This window comes from Acomys minous (genome assembly GCF_964271855.1).
Source record: "Acomys minous genome assembly, chromosome: 10".
Classification (NCBI taxonomy): domain Eukaryota; kingdom Metazoa; phylum Chordata; class Mammalia; order Rodentia; family Muridae; genus Acomys; species Acomys minous.
In genome coordinates, this window is record NC_140491.1 from 32,919,798 (window position 1) to 32,934,561 (window position 14,764).

Consider the following 14,764-nt stretch of genomic DNA (forward strand, 5'->3'; position numbering starts at 1 on the left):
TCCACCAGAGCTGCTGAAGCCATCTTGATGGAGAAGTGCTCCTGGGACTGGCTGGGATTGGCATGGAAGGTAATAGAAAACAGAGGGTCAGCATCTCTCACTGGGTGTGCCCTGGCACTGGTCAGCTGGGGTACGAGCTCCAGTCTGAATCTCTGTCTGCTTACAGCCTTGATGCCTCCAGCCTGGCGTTCTGCCAGCCTGTACCCCTGAAGCCCATATCAGCCTTAAAATCCCAGGTGCTCCCGTTGCTGCTCCAGTTGCCTGCGCCTGGTGTTTGAGGGCCTCGGCCCCAAGTCCCCACACTGTTAAGTCCCTCATTGGGTCTGCAGACATGACCTAGCATGGTCTGTATGCAGCCCTGAAGGTACGTAGAGGACCAACTGAAGGGTTCTTGTTTGCGTCTCCTGCTCCTCCAGCCTTGGCCTTTAGAGACTGTTGGTGCAGAGCCTAAAGCCTGGACTGTGTGGCTGGCTGGGTTTAGAACATGACCTCAGAAGCCCACCTTTCTTCCATTGGCTGCTTTCCAGGTTGCCCACAAGGTTCTTTAACTCTTGGTCCAAGCTCACAGAAGGAGCTGCAGATGGGAGGCTGTGAGGTCCAAGCCAGCCAGTGGACAGACTTCCTTGATGACAAATAAAAAAAAATTGTAGAAGAAGGCCCACTGCTGTCCTTCCTGTTTGGTCATGCGTGTATGAGAATGGGACGTCAAGAGCTGTAGCAGCTGTCCTGTGACCAAGAGGACACGAGGACAAAGGTGGAAGTCACAGAAGAAAGAGTATATGCCCCTAATGCTTTTATTTTGGCGCCACCCTCGGGCCAAGCTTCCTGCTGTTGAGGCACAAACTAAATATGTGTCCCCAAAGCTGCTCCTAGTCAAGTCCCTGGGACTGTGAGTAGGAGACGCATGTGCCTAAAGGTACTTGGCATGTCTGGGTGAGTCAAGAATCTTGCGTCACAGAGTGTCCTGGAGCATGCCAGTGGCCCACTGTGAACACAGGTGTCTGTGAGTGAAGGAGAGAGGCAGGCAAGTCATGGAGGAACGGATGATAGAAACAAGCCAGGCCTTACAGAGAAGGGAGGACCAAAAGGCAGCCATTGGAAAAGGAGACACCAGGAAACAAATTATCCAGGAGGAGCCAACCACACAGACACAGTCCAGGCTTCTGACATCTAACACTGTAGGGGAAATGTGTGTATGTATGTGCATATGTGTGTACGTATATGTGTGTGTATGTGTACATTTTTGTATGTGAATGTGCAGTTGTATGTGGATATATGTCTACTAGTGTGGATGCATCAATATGCATACATGTGCATATGCGTGTATTTATGTACATTCATGTGCTCATGTATGTGTGGACGTGTGTGGTTAGAACTGGTTCTGTGGGACACTCTGTGCAGCAGCAACAGGAAACGAAGAGAAACAGTAGATAGGACAGGGATTCGTCTGCTGTCTATTCTGGACACAAGAGATTGTAACTCCTTTAGTTGTTCCTTTACTGCTAGGTCATCCGACCTCTTGAGCCTCAGGTTTCTACCTGTGAGCTGGGCTTTTTCTTTGTATCATCTAGTCTGTTTAAGAGCTTGGCTTTAGCAAATTCAAAATAAAATAAAATAAAATAAAAGAACTAGTATTTACAATTCTTGACACTTGGAAAGCTTTTAAGAAATGATAGCTGATATTTATCACTGTCACCATCACCATTATCAGTTACTGCCACTGTTACCCCCCCCCCCATTATCACCACTGCCACTAGCATTATCACCCTTATCACTGTTGACGCGCCTCTGGTCCTTGATGGCGGTCCTCCTTTGCAGTGTTCCTCAGGGTTCCTTGGCCTCTGCCGGCACACAGGTCACAGGGAAGAACGCGGACACTCTGGGAACTGTGCCCACGTGGGAGTGTCAGGATAGCCCTGCTGATTTTCAACACTGAGCAGAGTTCTTGGGCTTAACATCACAGATAGGCCAACCTTACAGATGGCCACAGGAGCCCAAGAGGTGCCTCAGCTGGCTTGGAACTAGAGGGGCTTTCTTAAAGAGGGAGCCTCAGTCCTGGTCTCCTTAGCCGAACAAGGGCAGCCTTCCCGTACATACTGTGTTACCTCTCACCACAGCCAGGCTGCCAAAGGACTGGCTCTACAGGGTGCATCCATGGAGTGAGGCCCCTTGACCACCCGCCCCCTTCCTACCTGTCAGGTTTGTCTCCTTGGGATTGTGCAGGCATCTGACAGGCTAGAGGAACTCCTAGTTCTCATCTATCTCTTTCTTAGTCAAGTTCATGATGACCCCACTGCAGATATCAGGATGGTTAGTTTTGGTGGATACAGCTCAGAATCACCTGGGAAGAATGTCTTCCGTAAGGAGTTACCTAGACCTGTTTGATCCATGGCTGTATCTTTAGGGGATTACCTTGATTGTTAATTGATACAGGAAGGACCTAGCCCACCGTGGGTGGCACCATTTCCTAGGCAGTGGGCCTTGAGCAACTTAAGGGGATGAAACTAGCTGAGAGCAAGCATGCAAGGGTGCACTTACTCTTCTGCAGCTGCAGGTGTGATGTGCCTAGCAGCTTGAGCTCCTGCCTTGACCTTCCTACCTCAACGACGGGCTGGAATTTAGGATTGTGAGCTAATAAATTCTCCCTCTTCCATGGTGCCTTTCGCCAGGGTGTTTTATCACAGCAACGGAAACGAAAAGTAGGACAAGGTATTTGAAGGCAGATGTACTGCCTGGTTGCAGAGAAGAACTCAGGTGGCTGCTGTCCCCCCCCCCCCCCCCCCCGACCCCAGAGCGAGCACTGGTAGACATCTTCATGGTACTTTCCCATTTCCACAAAGACTACTGTAGGAGCCTTGCTTGGTGCCAAGGGCCTGTCTCTTCAGAATGGCCTCACCGCTTATCTCATGGTTGGGGGCTGCTTTTTCCCTGTGCCCCCTTTGGGAAGGGTGCCCCATTGCTACATTGCCTTTTACTAGGCACCAAATGCAGCAAGAGAATGAGAGTGAATGAAGAACCGAGAGTGAGAGTTTATTCACAGCTATGACACCCAAGACCCAGAGAGCACCAAGCTCAACCTCACCCATGCCTCCTGCCATGGCAGCCACCACATGTGTGCAGGGTTCCAGCAGGGCTGCAGAGTGGGCCTAGATCCCTAACCCCAGAAGTGTCAGAGGTGACTGACAACAAGGAGGTCACCTCCTCTTGCATCTATTTATTTCGCACATGAGCTGGACACGAGAGCAGTGAATGTTGTGTGGATGACACAGTGTGGGACCGCCATAGCTCACAGGTCACTCTTATCATGCTGAACTCTAACGCCTTGCTTCTCTGCCGCCCCTCTGGGAAGCCCTGTGCCCAGCATGTTCATTAGACTGAAGCGATTTATGAGGCTAACTGTGTCAGCGGCAGGCAAGAGCTGCAGAACTAGAGGGCGCAGAGAGGCGCTTGTTTGGTTTGGCTGTGGGTTTGTGAAAGTGGAAAATGCCAGGGTTCTTAACATGTTCAGAAAAACAAGCCTGCAAAGGCTCATGTTCACACCACCCTGGGAGCTGCCTCTGGCTTTCTTCACTGGTGTGTGGAGCCTCCAGCCACTGCCCCACCTGGCCTGGCCATTCACAGGGGAACGTCTAGGGCTGTCCATCTCACAAAGACCACTCAGGGCCCTCTGGCCCAGAACACCAGCTCAGCAAAATTGGCTGTTTCTTCTCAGGTTTTCTTTCCCCAGACATCTCAGGAAGAAAACACGGCCCATCTGTGTTCCAACTTCTACTGGAGAGTTGTCCTGGGCAGGAATGAGACTGTGCTCCTGTTTAGAACTAAGCACTGGAATTAGTTGATTTACCTGAACAAGACCCCCAAACTTTTCAACAAGAAAGAAGCTTCTTTTTCTCCTGTGTGCTAAAGTCTGCATAGGGCTGGCACAAGGATCCTGGCCCTGCACAATGGCAGCCTCACATGGAGGCCTCAGGGAACCACCCCAGCTCCGATTGTGGCCTTGTGTCTATGCTCCCAAAGTAACACAGGAAGCCACAGTCCTCCATCCACAGAGCAGCTTTACCCATAAGTTGCCTGTTGCCTTGATGCTAATATCCTATTGGTAGAACTTGGTCATGTGGCCACTCTTACTACAAGGAAGATTAGGAGATACAATCTTTTCATGGCAGCTATATTCCAAGATGAGTACTGTCACTCTAAGGCAAAGCCCCTTGGCTCCTGGAGCTGGAAACCCCTTTTTTGGATCATCTGTCTGACCTATAGGGTATTAAACTTGATTAAAACATGGGTGTGCCCATGTTTCCTCTGAGCAAACTTTGCCACCGAGAGACAGAGAGACAGAGAGACAGAGAAGGAGGGAGGGAGGGAGGGAGAGAGAGAGAGAGAGAGAGAGAGAGAGAGAGAGAGAGAGAGAGAGAGATCTTCACATCCTTGTATGTTTTGGAAAGTAGGGCCTTTGCAGATGTGATCAAGGTAAAGGAGGTCACACTGGATCAGGGTGACCCTCACTCCATGTGACTAATGTCCTTACTAAGTAAGAAGAAGGAGACACAGGAAGGAGACCACATGGAAAAATGGGGTGTGGAATGACTAACCCCAGTCAGGGAATGTCTGCCCACTGAGAGCTGGAAGAGGCTGAGGGGGTTTCTAGAGCCTTCACCAGAGTGTGACCCTGCCTCCATCTTCACATCAGACTTCTGCCTTCAAGGACTGTGGCGGAGTCTCTGTGCTCAATCGCAGGTGAGCACGGCCCAGCCATCTCTGGTGGAGGCAGCCATTCCCTTGATGACCAGAACCAGTGTCTGAGGAGTGCTGCACTGCGTGGCAGCCGTGGATGACCCAAAGCAACAGGGCCCAGAGCATTGCCCTGAAGCCTGTAGAAATGGAAAGGTGACAGTGAGCACCTGCAAAGCCCCAGAGCTTCTGCTTAGAAAGGGTCTAGAGTTGGAGCAAAGCCTAGAATGGGATGGGGCCCATGTTGGCTGCTGATGGTGGAAGGTGCCACCAGGTTTGGACCCAGGCTGGTCAGTGGACATGTTCCTTGTCCCCACCACTGCTCTCTTGAACCCAAGCCTAGAACCCCAGATCTTACCTGACTGGAGCTTCTGTGACCTTTGCTACTTTGCCATATCCTGAGACTGTTTATTCAGCTGACAAATGAGTAGGCTAGTTCTAATGCCTCCTAAGGCCTCCAGGCTTGAGAAGTACTAACCAGCAAATCCTTAGATGAGCCTGAAGTATAAGGCATTGTTATGCAGGAACACAGCAGCACAAAGATGCCTTAGGGAGGGAGCAAAGGCTTAAACAGCTGTGTCAGGTGCTAGGATTATACTTAGAGAAACTATTTAAAAACCAGAGCCCCTCGCACCACCATGCCCTGGGAGCAGTGTTTGACTGGAACAAAAGCTTTGTATCGACAGGACATGTTATAGTTCGATTTCTAGGAAAGAACATAATTAGATGCTTCATTCTCGATATTGTTTCAATTACAGCAGAAAAAAAGGAGTGCAGAGCTCCCGCCAATGCCTCATTCTTGTTACCCAGGAGGCTCTTTGTGTCAGACCAGCCCATACTCACAGGAAGTCTGTGTAGCCATGCAGTTTGGTCATGGGTTTCCCGCTCTCCTGGGAAACTGACGAGTACCAGGGACCCACTGGTGTAGAGGGAACCTCCAGGCTTGAGTATTGTATATTCCTGGTGTGGGTGAAAGGACAATTGGTGTCCAGAAAGAGGCAACATTTCTTCAGGGCCCCCACCTTGAAATGGGGGACAGAAGGACCTCACTGTGTTCTAGGGAGACCCTGGCCTGCAGGAGAGGCCTGGCGACAGATGCCGAGCTGAGATCAGTGCAGGTTTCCCGAGGGCTTTGCATCCTGCCATCCTAACAGGTGGATGATTCGGAGGGGCCCAGCACTCTCCTGCAGTGGGCCTTGGTACCCACGCTGCCCAGCCCTCATGGCCTTGCTTTGTGCCCCCAATAGACCCCTAACTGTATGGCTGTGTCCTCGTGGCCCTGTGCCTCCCACCTGCACACCTCTGAGCCCACCACCCTTCGCCACCACTTGCACAGCTTTACTTCCTCCCACTCTCAGACTAGAAAGCCCTTCTCTACCTCCCAGCAGGGTTGGCTGCCTCCTGACTCCTCAGGATGTCTAAGAGTTGGCAAGATCCCGCTGTGGGGTGCAGGGGCATTCACTTTGCACCCTGATGTCTCTGTATATACATGGAAACAGCAGAGCCTTGCTACCACTCAGGATCCAGCTCCCATACCCGACTGTAAGAATCCAGCTATGGCCGTTGTCCGACTGCAGACTATGAAATGGTTGTGTCTGTGTGAAGGTAGATGTCACAGAGGAGCTGAGTCCTGGTCACCTGCATCCCATATTCACGGCCACCACAGCCACAACGGTTTCCGTTGTAGCCTCAATTCAGTGACAGATGCTGTCAGAGGGTGTCCCCAGCCATGCAGTTTTTATAAGTGACTTGCACAGACAATGGCAATGACACTGTGGGGACATTGAGGTACACACAGGAAGACAAGCCCCCTGGGGGGTCACCAGAGAGGTCACTGCATCTGCACACCTCAATGAGCCTTCCCATTCACAGACCAGCCATGACTGACTGCCCCCAAGCAACTGTGCCAGGCTGTCCACAGGGTCTGCCCAGCTGTGTTGAGCTCTGGGTCAAGCACAGGCTACATCAAACCCTAAAAAAGCCACAGATGTATCAGAAGTCCAGAGATGCCACTGGCATGCCACTGTCGAGTGTCACCCACTAGGCCATAAGGTCACAGGCCAGATAGTCTGTGGGCAGGTGGGCACACCTCTCTCCTTCCCCTCTGTCACCTCTGACCATGAGGAGCCCACAAGTGAGGCTTGGGAGGTGGCAGGCATGGTCATAATCACTGCTCCCTGGCTAAGATGGTAGGCTTCTGGGTTAGGTCCAACGGCGGGGACTGCTGAGAGCCACTCACCCTTCAGACTCCTGGCTTCCTGCCGTGATGGTTCCCTGCAGCTCTCTCTGAGCGTCACAGCCCTGCGACACTTGCTGGGGTTGGCTGATGGCTAGGCAGTGGGGATCTAGGCTGAGACCAGGGGCCCTGTCAAGGAGAAAGGTCGCATAAAGGGTCATGTTGGCAGGTATTACATACAGAGGGTATATGGCTCTGGAGGGCACTGATGAACAGCAGGGAGACAAGGCAGACAAGTCTAAGACAATGCAGGCGGCAGGTCCAAAAGGTGGGATGGGTTTCTTCCAGCAACCTCCTGGGAAAGGAGCTGCATCCTGTCCTCTCAGCATCCATCCAGGATTCAGGTGCTCTGCCTCCGATGTTTCCCCATTGGCCCTAGCAGTGCTCTAGCTTCGGAGAGCCTGCACCCTTGTCTCGTTAAGCCATTAGGAGGGGTATCCATGGAAACCACATACTTGGGCACTCCACACAGATGAATATTTATTCAATTAACAAGCCCGGGGTGCCAAGAGGCCTTGGCTCCTGCAAGCCTGACATGAGAGTTTTCGGGGGGGGGGGGGGCGGGGGGGTGTTGTGTCGCCGCTTGTAAGGCTCACTCTAGCCTAGATCTTCATCTCCGTGGTCTGATGAGTCTGCCAGCCATCTCTGAGATAGGCCCGACTCTTCTGTGGAGCGGCAGGGCTGAGAGGTGGTGCAGCTGGAGTAGAATACGAATCCACGGGGTTGTATGTGTCTGGGCAATCCCTTCCATGAGCTGGGCTGCCTATGGCCTCCAGCAGCCTACTTGAGGCTACTTCCTCAGGCCTGATCCAGAACTGGTACCCAGCAGGGATTCACGCAGTGCTGGATCTAGTTGGCAAGGCCAAGGAACGCTTGGTCTTCTTGGGCAGCCCTTTCCAGCCACACAGGGCCAGGGTCATACGGGCAACCCCTCCTTTCTGCCATCTGCTTCTGCTTCTAGGGGCTATGTATGCTCACATGCACAGAGCATGTGTGCACTGGTGTGTGTTGTTATGTATGGGAGTACCTCCCAAGGGTTCTGGTTAGTAACTTGAAGGAACTAAGTGGGGCATCACTATCAGGAATCAAAACAGTTCTGAGAGACCATGAAACAGTGAGGCCAGCGGAGGACTGAGCTCTGTGCCCGAGCGACTGCTGCTCCCCTGGATCTGTTAGGATGCTGCAATGAGTAGCTCTGCCAACTGGGTTACGTTTGAGTATGTGTGCTTGCATGTAGATGCATGTGTGTGCCTGTGCATGTATTCATGTGTGTGCCTGTGTATGTGTGTGGGTGGGCACATGTGTGTGTGTGCATACATGCATGAGTATGTGTGATGTGTATGTGTGTGGATGGCTGACTTTCAAGCAAGGTAGCAGTTGATCTATGAAGTCCTGATCTGGAGTAGTGCTTCTATACCTGGTCCCACACCAAGACAGCATGCTTTTCCTGATGGTCAAGCCATGGCCACCTTTCCCACTGTGCCTCATTTTTAGGGATGAAAGACTCTCCACACAGGACACCAGCACTGCTCACAGTTTTAGAATAACATTGTCATTTTGATTTCATCCTTCTCCTAAGGTGTGGTACCCGAAGAGTTTTTTTAAAGAGCAAGGTCTTGGATGGGAAGCGATCTTTAGGAGGGAACACGTTCCCTCCACTGTGAAGGCAGGCTTCCAGTGCTCTACAGTAGGATTTGGGGGTGTGTGGACCCCTGGTTTTGCCTCAGTTTCCTCACTTGTGAGTGGCTGGAATAATGCCCAGGGTCAGGTCCTTTGTTTACACATAAAGATCACAAAGCACGGGGGTGAGGCAGTTCTCTATGTTTCTTCAGGCATGTTGATGGGCAGGCAGAGCCCCTCCCCTGAGGAGGCTCTTCACCCTCCCTACCAGAAAGACAACTGAACCTGCAGTGTCTCCAGACTCAGTTGGACCTCTTTTGTCCCTGTGTTACTAGTTAGGATAAAAAAGACTCCTTAGGGAGGGGCACAAAGCCTCCCTCCTGTGTGCAGTCAGGACGCACAGAGGAGCAGCTGTCAGAGTGAAAAGGCAGAGACTTGCACGCAGACCTTCTCTCTCCCTCAAGGGGCCAAGAGCGCTGCGCTCTACAGGGTGTTCAGAGCCCCACCACCACAGACAGCATGCTCTGGAGACAGATAGAGAGAAGGATGAGGGAGATGAAGGAGGCCATGCACCTCTCCTCTGCATTAGTTTCATTTCAGCTGCTGTGATCAAACAACCAGGCAAAAGCAACTGAAGGGGAAAGGATCCCTTTTGGTTCATGATCAGGGTGCATATGGTTGGTCCTGGCAGCGAAGCCATGGCAACAGGAGCATAGGCAGGCCCCTCACATTGCACTGTCAGCCCTAGGCAGAGAGAGGACTGACTGGAAGTAGAGTGAGGCCACCAAACCTCAAAGTCCACCCTCAGCGACGCGCTTCCTCTAACAAGGCTCTGGCTCCTAAGGGTTCCACAGCCCTCCCAATCACCAACCACCCCTAGCTCCAAGGGAACCCACGGAGAACATTTCAAATCTACGCCACAACTCTATCCTTTCGCTTAACTCTGGACAGGAGCTGACACCCACCCAGTAGCTCCTGCCGGAAGCTGGAGCCCCTGTGGTGCAGCCTCTGCACCCAGAAATGGTGAGTGAGGGGGTTTCAAACTTCAGCTCTTCCCATGGTAACCTGTTCCCCTATTCTCTCATCTGTGACAAGGGGCGGGGGACAAAACACTGATCTCTAGGAGTCAGCATCAACTCTCATGGGCATCTTGGGGCCTCTATGCCCCAACCTTCCTTAGACCAGAGCCTAAGACCATGGGAAAGCTGTGTTAACTGAGTCAGTCAGTGCCAAGCTCATTAGTACAGTGGAGATCTGAGTGACCAGATACTGAGGTGTGAATGTGACAACTGGTTAGAGAGCGGTGGCCCTGTCACACACCCCAGGCACTTACCCGCAGAGGGTGGTGCTGTGGCTATGAGAGGCTAGGACGTGACTGGAGACTTAGGAGTGAACAACACTTGCTGACTTTCCTCCTTCCTGCCTCTGGGGCTGTTAGTAAGGCCAGTGTTGGCTTCCAAGTAGGCAAAATGAACAGGGAGCCGAGGAGAAGCTACAATCAGGACAGATGGAGACCAGGTAGGTGTTCTTAGTTCACCCCACCTGCTCGCCAGGAGCCCCAAAAGCACCTCCCTGGTTGCAGACTCAGTCTTGAAAACAGATCCAGAAACCAGTGCCTCACTCCCAAGATTCAGACCTTCAATTTGAGATAGACATGACCTGGCCATGAGTCATTAGTCTTTAGGGGAAGCCAGTATCCAGGATCAAACTTCATCCACTCCCCCAAAGGAAAGACCCACACCCAAGAAACTGTCTTATTTAGGGTTTCATTGCTGTGATAAAACACCATAACCAAAGCAACTTGGAGAGAAAAGGGCTTATTTCAGCTTATAACTCCCAGTTGCATTCCATCACTGAGGGAAGCCAGGGCAGGAACTGAAACAGGAACCTAGAAGCAAGAGCTGATGCAGAGGCCACAGAGGAATGCTGCTTACTGGCTTGCTCCCTATGGCTTGCTCATCTTGTTTTCTTATACAATCTAGATCCATCAGGCCAGAGATGGCATCATCCACAGTGAGATGGTCCCTTCCTAGTCAATCATCAATCAAGAAATCGCCCCCACAGACTTGCAATGGCAACACGAGCAATCTAGCAGGTACATTTTTTTTTGTTGAAGTTCCCTCTTCCCAGATGATTCTAGCTGGTGGCAAAGACCCTCTCTGCCTTGACCGCTACCCTCTCTTCTTTCTGAAAATCCCTGGGTCTGGCCTTGAGGACCTGTTGTGGGGCCTCCAGATGCTCTCACAATGAGCACAGCCTTCCATCTACACCCTTAGAACCAGAAGAGGAGGGAGGAAAATGAGTGACTCCAAGTGCGAGTTCCACATCTCACCCCACACTTAAACAGTGGGGTAGCTCAGCAACCCCCTCCTGGAGGTGTGATGGGGGCCTAGGCACTGCTCAACCTAGAAACCCTGAGTCCGGGTCACCTTCTCTGCTCTCACAGTTGCATCCAGTCTTGGCCTCCAAGAGAGCATGTCTCCCTGTCAGCTGCGGTTTGTCTCCAGCCCAGGATAGTGACCAGCTCACTGTTGGTCCTCACAGATAAATGGCTCAATACCCCCAGAACAGGAGCCAGCAACTGCAGACCAAGCCAGAGCCTGTCAGTTACTTTTGTAAGTATAATTTTATCAGAACCCAGCCACGCACATGCTGGCTGCTGGCTGCTGGCTGCTGGCTGCTCATCCCTGGCAGCCTCTCAGGGACTAGCCTGGGCCTCGGACGCTGAAGCAGAGACACACTAAAGCCAGGCTGACTGATTTCCTGTTGTCCCAAGTGTTCAGAAAGGCCTGTACCATCTAGGTGTAACAACAGGGTTGTGGAGGCAGGAGCTTGCCACTCACCAATTTCATGTCTCCAATGCTTCAATCACAGCTGTATCTGTTTTCTTCCTGTTCCAAGAGGGGCTTGGACCAACTCTCTAGACACATAGTAGCTGTGTGTTCAGGACTGAATTCTACCTCTGTCATGATGTCCTTTCCCACACCCAGCAGGCCTCAGCTGAGAATCAGAAAGCAAATGCTGAGAGAACTGTGGTAATGCTGGAACCCACTGCACACCGTTAGTGGGAAAGCCAGAGGGGGGAGGTCTGTGGAAAACAGCAAGGGGCTCTCAGAACATTAAAAGGAGGGTGCAGACATCTTAGAAATGCAAACTAAAACTGGCTTGTTATTTTGTCCCACCTTCGTCAGAGTGGCCACCATCAAAGAAACAGATGATAGCAAGTGCTGATGAGGACTGAGAAAGCAGGAGCCCTCGTTCCCTGCTGTCGGGAATAGAAACTGATACAGTCACTATGGGGATCAATGTGGCGGTTTCTCGTGAGATGAAAAATGGAATTATCTTATGGCCCAATTCTGCCACTCCTGGGCATCTACCTGAAGACCTCCAAATCCACACATCATGGAGATGCTCATGCACATTTGTTGCTGCTCTAGTCATGGTAGCCGGGAAACGGAAGCAGCCTGGATGTCTGCGAGCAGAAGACAGACAACGGAAATACGATGCTTATGCATGCTGGCATTTTATGCAACTGGAAAGAAAAATGAAATCATGACATTTGCAGGAGAATGGATGCAACTGAAGATGATTATGATTATGTTAAATAAAACAAGCCTGACTCAGAAAGACAAATAACACTTATGTTCTCTCATATGGCAATTCTAGATTTAAGTGTGTGTGTGTGTGTGTGTGTGTGTGTGTGTGTGAGAGAGAGAGAGAGAGAGAGAGAGAGAGAGAGAGAGAGAGAGAGAGAGAGAGAGATGTGTAGGTTGGAAAAGTAGAAAGCGGAGAGGAGGAAATATTTTTGGGTTTTTTGTTTGTTTGTTTGTTTGTTTGTTTGTTTAGAGACAGGGTTTCTCTGTGTAGCCTTGGCTGTCCTGGACTCACTTTGTAGACCAGGCTGTCCTCGAACTCACAGCAATCTGCCTGCCTCTGCCTCCCAAGTGCTGGGATTAAAGGTGTGTGCCACCACCACCCAGCATGAGGGGAGGAAATCTTAAAGGAGAGAGAAAAAAGGAAGAATGAAAGAGAAAGAAAGAATCCTTATGGGTGGTGAGATGGCTCAGCGGGTAAGGGCTCTCACCTGCAAGCCTGACCACCTGAGTTCGATACCTGGACACGGTAGAATGAAAGAATCAACTCTGGCCAGTTGTCCTTTGATCTCCACATACACATGCCATGAGACTCACACCCTCATACGTGCACACATGGAATAAACGAACAAACATTTACTTTAGAGAATGCATGTGGCATGGGAACAGAAGGGTGACCTACTTTCAGGGATGAAAGTAATCAGAAAGGGGGGCGGGCGGCAGTGGGATGGGGCAAAGAAGAACAAAGTGTAATGATGCCATAATGAAGCCCATTACTTTGTGTGCTGACTTTAAAGAAATAAATGAGCCAGATGTGGTGGCGCACGCCTTTAATCCCAGCACTTGGGAGGCAGGAGCAGTCTGCTCTCTGTGATTTTCGAGGCCAACCTGGTCTACATAGTAAATTCTGGATCAGCCAGGGCTACATAGTGGAACTCCATCTAAAAGCAAATAAGTAAATAATAAAACAAAGAAAAAGGAGTAGGGCTAGGGTGTGGCTTAGTGGTAGAACACTCACCTACCATGAACCTACGTTCCATCCCCAAGACTCCAATAAGCCAAGCAGCAAACAAATAGAGTTGCTCTATCACTCAGCTGGCCCGCTGCTGAGCGCATGCCCAGAAGGAGTGGGAGCAGGCACCGAGGGAAGCGCTTTCTGCATGACTTCTCAGCAGCACTGTTCACAATGAGTCGTGGGCACAGTACAAGTGCCCACGAAGAGTGGACAGATAAGAAACGTGTGCTCTAGAGACAGAACGTGATGGTGCTTAGCTTTAAGCTACAGTGCTGAGCCCAAGCACTGGGTGAGAGGCTACTGCAGGCAGTAGAGGTTTTCACATGTCCAGAACTTGGGGTTTCCCAGGACGCTGTCATGGGCAGCAGGTGTTTTCTAGTTTAAAGCACTTGGTGTGAGAATGGTTTAAAACTACAAAAAGGTAATTAAGAGCAATGCAAGAATCTCAGGTGTTTCAACTGGGACTCAACACCCTGTTCCCTTTGCCCTGCCTCTCGCGCCCTTAGCACTCTCCATCCATGTGTCTGGGGGGATGGTTTTCTGAACTATGCAGATTGTTGTGGTCACTGTAGCCCTTGGCTCTTCTACAAGGCCTGTCTCCTGAACCCACAGCGACAGGCTCAGCATTAGTGGTCTGATCCACCTGTCACATCTTCGGTACACCAGCATCCTCGCACCACCGGCTGTCACCTCTAGTCCGGGCCAGGCAGTGCATCTTCTGCCTTTCCCTGAGGACCTTCCTGAGATCTGCTTCTTTGTGTTTGGGGTTAGAAATAGCTTTGAGGGGTGCCGTATTCTCTCCCTGAGCAATCCCCCTGGCGCTGCTGCATTTCCCGGGGAGGGCACTGAGGGTACTCCTCCTTGGCCACCATGCTGTGCTGTGGTTCTTGCTGTTTCCACAGGCGACATCCATTAATCTCTTCTGTTGATGCTATTTTGATGAGCTGGTCAAGGGTTGTCTGGTTTATCTGTTCTTGTTTCCAGGAAACATATAAACTCCCCTGGCAGACATGCTCAGACTCTCACCGCTTGCCCTCTAGTTAGTGTCATGCTGCTGTAATTTATTCAAAAGGCAGGTGTTCAAGCCAACACTTCCCCATATCCAATCACCAGCCAGCACACTCCAAAAATAGCAGTCCTCTGTCTCACCATCATTCCAGCATATCACTCATCCTTCCTTCCCCCCCCATGACCCATCATCACCCATCATCCATTCCCCACCCCTGCCTCATCTGTCCATCTACCTGGCGTCATCCATTAGAACACTATCTAATCTACCTCCCTACCTACCTATTATCTATCAGTGTATCTATGTTCTACTAATCACTTCTATATCTATTTATTATCAATCAATATAATCAATCAATTACTTATCTATCAATCATCTATCATCTATCTATAAGTATATCTATCAACTATGTGTCAATCATCTATTTATCATCCATCCATTCATCTACCTAGTTATCTATCTATCCATTTATCCTTTATCTATCCATCCATCCATATGTCATCTATTACCTCTCTTGTCTGTTACTTGCATGTACTTGTGGATCTCCACCTCTCCCATTT